At 30.7% G+C, this 7,160-nt stretch overlaps 1 pseudogene; it reads right to left on the bottom strand.

Annotated features, from left to right (window-relative positions):
• Positions 1-2,317: 2,317 nt before the first annotated feature.
• On the bottom strand, positions 2,318-2,507 carry LOC141494621 (18S ribosomal RNA; annotated as a pseudogene).
• Positions 2,508-7,160: the final 4,653 nt, after the last annotated feature.

The following is a 7,160-nucleotide window of genomic DNA, read 5'->3' as shown; positions in this document are numbered from 1 at the left end:
AAAAATCTCTCTATATTATCCCTAATATTTCATTCTAAATATACTCATTTTTAAAAACATCTTTGTTTTTGTTCAAAAAACTATCATCTTTCTAGCCATCCAAGTTTACTACTTTGGAATCATCTTTGAGTTGTCTTTTCTCCTTGTTCCTTCTCCACTTCTAGTTTGTTGTCATGCTTTGCATATTCTACTCCAATTCTACTCCAATCTGTTGTTTAAAGCTTAATGCAATTTGGACCCAATGTACCTTACCAGTCTTCTTTCCACATCACTTTTCATTTTATATGCTATATTCTAGGCAAACAGGACTGTTATTAGCTTTCTCCCTAGATGTGTGAAATCCTAATGAATTCATGCAAGTCATCCCTTTCCCAGAATGCTCTTTTTCATCCTCTTCAATCATTAGAATTTTCATTTTCTTTCAAAATTCTTACAAAATTCATGCCACCTTTTCTAAGAAGTCTTCCTAGTATCCTGTCCTTTTTAACTCCTCAAATTACTTCCTATTTATGTACTTTACGTACTCATGTAATACACCTTTAATAGTATGTTATCTTTTCAGGGGGAATTTTAGTTTTTCTTTGTATGCCTCTATGATAGTTCCTTATACATAGAAGACATTTAAAAAAGTTTGTCAAATTGCAGTGAATAGATTGGGATTCTTTTATTTTCAGTCTTCAAAGGACATCCACCAGGATAATGATAAACACCTAAAGGAAATAAACTTTTCTCTGTTTTTTTATCTTGCATTAAGTGAGTGATTGCATCACAGAATCTTATTTAATTTTAACATGTGAATTCAGGATACCAAGATTCAGGAGAATTGTAAACATTTTATTCTGAATCAAATGATTTTAAAAATTAAGAAAAATAACAAAACAAATCTCTTCCTATATGATACAATCATTCAGGATGCCATGGATGCAAGCATAGAACATTCCTATAGTATCTGGAAATGAGGAATGTATGTGTCTTAAATTTTTTTTGTAACCATTTTTAAAAGGTAAATGTTCTGTTTCTGATCTTTTCAATGTTTTGAAATCTTTCTTTTAGATACCTTGAAAAGAGATCCCTTCAAAACTGAATTATTGAATATAATTATTGAATTAATTAATTGCAAAGGTCTATCATGTTTGATTTCTTCTTTATATATGTAGTCAGATCCAATTTTTATTCCTAATTTTATCTATTCAATATGGTTGCCATTTCCTTACAACAGGCTAATGAAGATGTAGAGTTCAAAGGATGTAATTCCATTATCATTACTACTGAGTAAAAATCTACCATAGAAAAGTCATATTTATTCCATTTCACATAAATCTTAATCATCTATGTCTATATCTATATCTATATCTATCTATAACTTCTATCTCTATCTATCTATATATAGTTCATCCAGTTTAATTTATAAATGGTCTTGGAATAATTTGCTTTACTTTATTCAAATTTTCCCCATCTGCTTTTCATGATTTTGTGAACTTATGTTGTTAGTCATCTTCTGTCATTTGGCGCTAAACACGTACTTAATAAATTCTTGTTGTTGATTTGTTGACTTTCCACAAAATTTCACAAAAATACTTGTACTCTGACCCCATGTTACCATTTCCTTCCCTATAACATCTCTGATTGACAAGGAAACCAAATTTTTTTTAATTCAGATCATTTCTGGACTTTCTCATTGTGGTGACTATATTGACTTGATCAAGTTTTTCTAAGAAATCAATCTGCGGTTTTGAGAAGATAAGTACACTAGTACAGTGTTGGCAGAACTGCAAATTAGTTCAATCATTTTGAAAAGCAATTTTGAATTAAGCCAATAAAATGACTATAATGAATAGACTCTTTGATCAGAGATTGCACTGTTAGGATCTTTGACAAGAATGAAGTCCTCACATACAATAAAAATATTATAGTAGTACCTTTTATGATAGAAAAGAATTAGAAATTACAAATAATAATAATAATAATAATTGTTGTTGTTGTTGTTGTTGTTCTTTGTATTTGAAGAGGATTGGGCCAATCAATGACTTGCACATTATGTTGTTTATTGTGAGGGCTATGTCATACAAAGACATCCTTCTCACTTGCCTTTTCTAGTCATTTAATGACCTTATTTGAGTGGGGAAAAGGACTTCTGGTGATGGTCTCGGTCTTTGAATATGGTTTTGTCTGTTGTTTCAATGAGACACATCAGAACTCATACTTTGCCAGGCAAAGTGTAAATATGTTTTAGGTTGCAGGTAACAGAGTAACAACACCACTTGATACCAATATTCAACTATGAGTTTTTTAAAGTGCAAACAAATTTAATATATGCTATTGGAGCTGGAATTAGTGTGGCTGCTGACACCAGACTTGACCTCCAATGGATCCTCCTTAATGAATTTAAAATGCACTCATTCCAATTACAGGGCCTCAAGAATCCTATATTTATTTTTCATTATTACCTCTCCAGGTCAGGAGTGGGAAATTTGCTCTAGAAAGTAATTATTAATATGATGAAAACAAAGAGGCCATGGGAATATTTATACACTCTGATACAAATGGAAGTAACCAGAGCCAAGAAGGCAATATACATATCGACTACAACAATGTAGATAGAACCTTAAGAATTAAATAATCAAAAATAAATATTGCAGGATTAAAAATAATTTCTGACCTCATAGAAGTGTTAAGATGACACCTCCCCATTTCACTCCATTTCACCATTTTCAGTGGTTGGAAGATTCATGTGTGGAACATTGCATGTGTTTCCAGACTTATTTGCTATATTGATGATTTGATGATTTTTTCTCTTCTTCATGCTTTCATTGAGAGAAACTTTGATGATATAAAAAAGCAAAAGCATTTTAGAAAATAAATTATTTATATCTTTACTTTTTCTCATTCTTCATAATTTGTAATTGAATATTTATTATACCATGTGTTGGAGCTGATGTAATTACCCACTATATTTTTTCTTTACATGCTTTAAAAATATTATATTGATTTTTACCTTGCCTCATTTTTAAACAACAACCACATCGGCAACCAGTGCCTTACAAATTATCAATTTCCGTGTGTGTGTGTGTGTGTGTGTGTGTGTATGTGTGAGAGAGCGAGAGAGAATTTTTACCATATTTGATATCTTCCTACTTTTTAAAGGATAATATTCATGTTATATAGGCATGAGACTTCTGAGTAGTCACTTTCAGTTCTTGATTCTTAATTATTTTTTCATATATAGTTTTTGGCACATTTTTCATGTCAATTTTATATTGACATTTTTCAGTATTGTGGTGGAACTTCTTTATTTTTACAGAGAATTTCTCTATCTCTTTCTTCTTTTCTATATATGTTTGCATATAAACATTAATTACCTCAGTGAATTGTTTTGAGGAATGAATTTTGTAAATATTAACATTTTAAAGTGCTAAATATATGGAAGTTGAATCTAATTATTACATGAATATATTATAACTATTATTTTCGTAGTAATATATTTGTTTCATTCATTGTATCTAATAGATATCTAAGTGCCCAAATGAGATAAACTTTCTAATTTTTTACTCATAACAAAGCTAAAAAGAAGAACAGAAGAAAAAATAAAATCATGTACCTGAAAGCAAGAGGAAAAGAGAACCAGGGATCATGGAGCAGCCAGCAGTGCAATTTTATGTTGCCCACTTGTGGATTTAATTTTCATGAGTGAAAAAAATAAAATAATTTTATGGGATTTGTATTAGGTTTTTAAATTTCATCACTAATAAATAATCTCATTGATCGTAATTTTCTTTGGTGTTTTGTATTTTTTTAGGTTTTTGCAAGGCAGATGGGGTTAAGTGGCTTGCCCAAGGTCACACAGCTAGGTAATTATTAAGTTTCTGAGATCAGATTTGAAGTAATCACCAATGAGGAAGAAATTAAAGAGCTAATTCAGAGCTATTTGCCAAACTATATGCCAATCAATTGGATAACCTGAATGAAATGGATATTTACAAAAATACAAACTGCCCAGATTAACAGAAGAAGAAATAATATACTTTAACCCAGTTCAGAAAAAAAAATTGAAGAAACCTCAATAAGCTCCCTAAGAAAAAGTCTCCAGGTCCAGTTGGATTTATAAATGAATTTTACCAAACATTTAAGGAGCAATTAATTCCTATTCTACATAAACTATTTTAAAAAATGACTCCAACATGGTGCTGATACCTGAACAGGAAGGACCAAAATAGACAAAGAAAATTATAGATCAATCTCCCTAATGAACATTGATGCAAAAATCTTAAATAACATTTTAGCAATGAGATTTCAGCAAGTTATTACTAGGATAATGCAATATGATCAGGTAGGACTTATATCAGATAGGCAGGGATGGTACAAAGTTAGGAAAGCACTTGACATAATTGAACATATCAATAGAAAAATGAACAGAAATATAATTTTCTCAAGAGATTCTGAAAAAACATTTGATAAAATACAACGCACACATTTCTATTAAAAATACTACAAAGTTTAGGAATAAATAGAATTTTCCTCAAAATAATAAGTAGCATCTACTAAAATGTTAAACAAATATTATATGTAATGGGGATTAATTTGGCTCATTTCCAATAAAATTGGGGATGAAACAAGGGTGTTGCTATTACCATTACTTTTTAATATCATATTAGAAATGTTAGTTTTAACAATAAGAGAAGAAAAAGAAATTGAAGGAATCAAAATATCATCTTTGAAGATGGTATGATGGTATATCTAGAAAACTGGAGAAAATCATCTAAAAAACTCCTTGAAACAATTAATAAATTCAGCAAAGTGACAGAATATAAAATAAATCCACATAAATCATCAGCATTTCTATATATGAAAAAAAAACCCAAGAGAAAGATAAAAAAGAGAGATTCAATTTAAAGTAACTATAGACAACATTAAATACTTGGGAATCTACTTCCCAAGACAAACCCAGAAAATGTTTGAACACAATTACAATGCACTTCTCATCCAAATAAAATGTGATCTAAATATTTGGGGGAAAATGTCAATTGTTATTGTTTAAGTTGAGCTAATATAATAAAAATGATAAATCTACCAAAATTAAATTACTTATTCAATGCCATAGTGATCAAACTACCAAATAATTATTTTCCTGGGCTAGGAAAAATAGGACTCCCCAATTGATAAATGGTCAAAGGATATGAATAGACAGTTTTCAAATGAAAAAATTAAAGCCATTAATAATCATATGAAAAAATGTTCCAAAACGTTATTGATTAGAGAAATGTAAATTAAAACAACTATGAGGTTTTACCTCATACCTATCAGATTGGCTAATATGACAGAAAGGGAACATAATGTTAGAGAGACTGTGGGAGGATTGGGACATTGATGCATTGCTGGTGGAGTTGTGAACTGATCCAAACAATCTGGAGAGCAATATGGAACTATGCCCAAAGAGCAATAAAACTTTTCATACCCTTTGATCCATCAATTCCAATTCTAGGTCTAAGTATAGGCTTGGAAGAAATCATAAAAAAAAAAGTGAAAAGTCTCACACGTTCCAAAATATTCCAAGCAGGTCTTTTTGTAGTGGCAAAGTATTGGAAATTAAGGGTATGCTCATCAATTGAGGAATAGTTAAACAAATTATGGTAATGAATATCACGGAATATTATGTGGAATATTATGGTTCTATAAGAAACCATAAATGGTTGGACTCTAGAGAAGCCTGGAAAAAATTACAGGATCTAAGTGAAGGGAGCTGAACCAAGAGAACAATGTACACATTAACAACAACATTGTGAGATGATCAACCCTGATGGATGCAGCTCCTCTCAGCAGTTCAGAGAGCCAGGACAATCCTATTAGACAGACTAAGGACAATGCTATCCCCATCCAGAGGAAGAAAAATAAAACAAAATAAAAAATTAAACAAAAATCCTTCAGAAATCTATCTTAAAGTAATTAAACCAATGATTAAACCAAACATTTAGAATGAAAACAAAGCTTTAAAATAATTTTCATAATCATATTTTTTATAAATATCTCATTTCCATAATATATAGAGAATTGATTCAAATTTATAAGGTTGCAAGTTGTTCCCCAGTTGATAAATGGTCAAAGGATATGAACAGGCAGTTTTCAGATGAAGAAATTAATTTTCACATGAAAAATTTCTCCAAATCATTCTTGATTAGTGAAATGAAAGTTGAAACAGCTATGAGGTACCACATTACACTTATCACATTTGCTAAGATGACAAAAAGGGAAAACAATCGGTGTTGGAGAGGATATAGGAAAATTGGGACAATAATGATCTGTTGATGGAGTTGTGAACTGATCCTGGCATTCTGGAAAGCAATCTGGAACTATGCCCAAAGAGCAATACTGATTATATCCTTTGACTAAGCTAGGCCTATGTCCAAAAGAAGTTATAAAAATTGAAAAACTCCCACGTGTTCCAAAATATTTATATTAGCTCTTTATGTAGTGGCAAAGAATTGGAAATTGAGGATATGCCCATCAATTGAGGAGTGACTGAACAAGTTATGGTATATGAATGTTATGGAACACCATTGCCCTTTAAGAAACCAGGAGTTGTCAGACTTTAGGAAAGCATGAAAAGAATTCCATCAACTGATGCTTAGTGAAGGGAGCAGAACCAAAAGAACATTATACACAGTAAAAACAACATTGTGAGTTGATCAACTATGATGGATGTAGCTCCTCTCAGCAATTCAGGGATCAAGGACAATTCTGGGAGACCATGTTATGGACAAAGCCATCCACATCCAGAGGGGAAACAAAAAAACAAACAAACAAAAAACCTCACAGAATCTGAATGTATACTTGGTTCATTTTTAAAAATTTTTTTCTTATGTTTTTCCTTCCTATCTCATTGCTTTTTTTCTTTTTCCTTGGTCCTAATTCCTCTTGCATAAAATTACTAATACATAAATGTGATAAACAGAAATGTCCATGCATAGCTTTTACCAGATTTTTTGTCACCAAGGCGAGGGAGTTTGAAAGGGATGATGGTAGAAAATTGTGTAACATAAATTTGCAAATAGATAAATGTTGAAAAACTACCAAAGCATGTAAATGGAAAAAATTTAAAAAATTTTAAAAAGTAAATTATGGGTTTAAAGACACTTTTTTTTGAGGTTTATATACACTCTTATCAG

The sequence above is a fragment of the Macrotis lagotis genome, chromosome 7, assembly GCF_037893015.1.
Source record: "Macrotis lagotis isolate mMagLag1 chromosome 7, bilby.v1.9.chrom.fasta, whole genome shotgun sequence".
NCBI lineage: Eukaryota > Metazoa > Chordata > Mammalia > Peramelemorphia > Peramelidae > Macrotis > Macrotis lagotis.
Note: the sequence above shows the minus strand (reverse complement) of the source record. Positions and strands in the feature narration are given on the sequence as shown.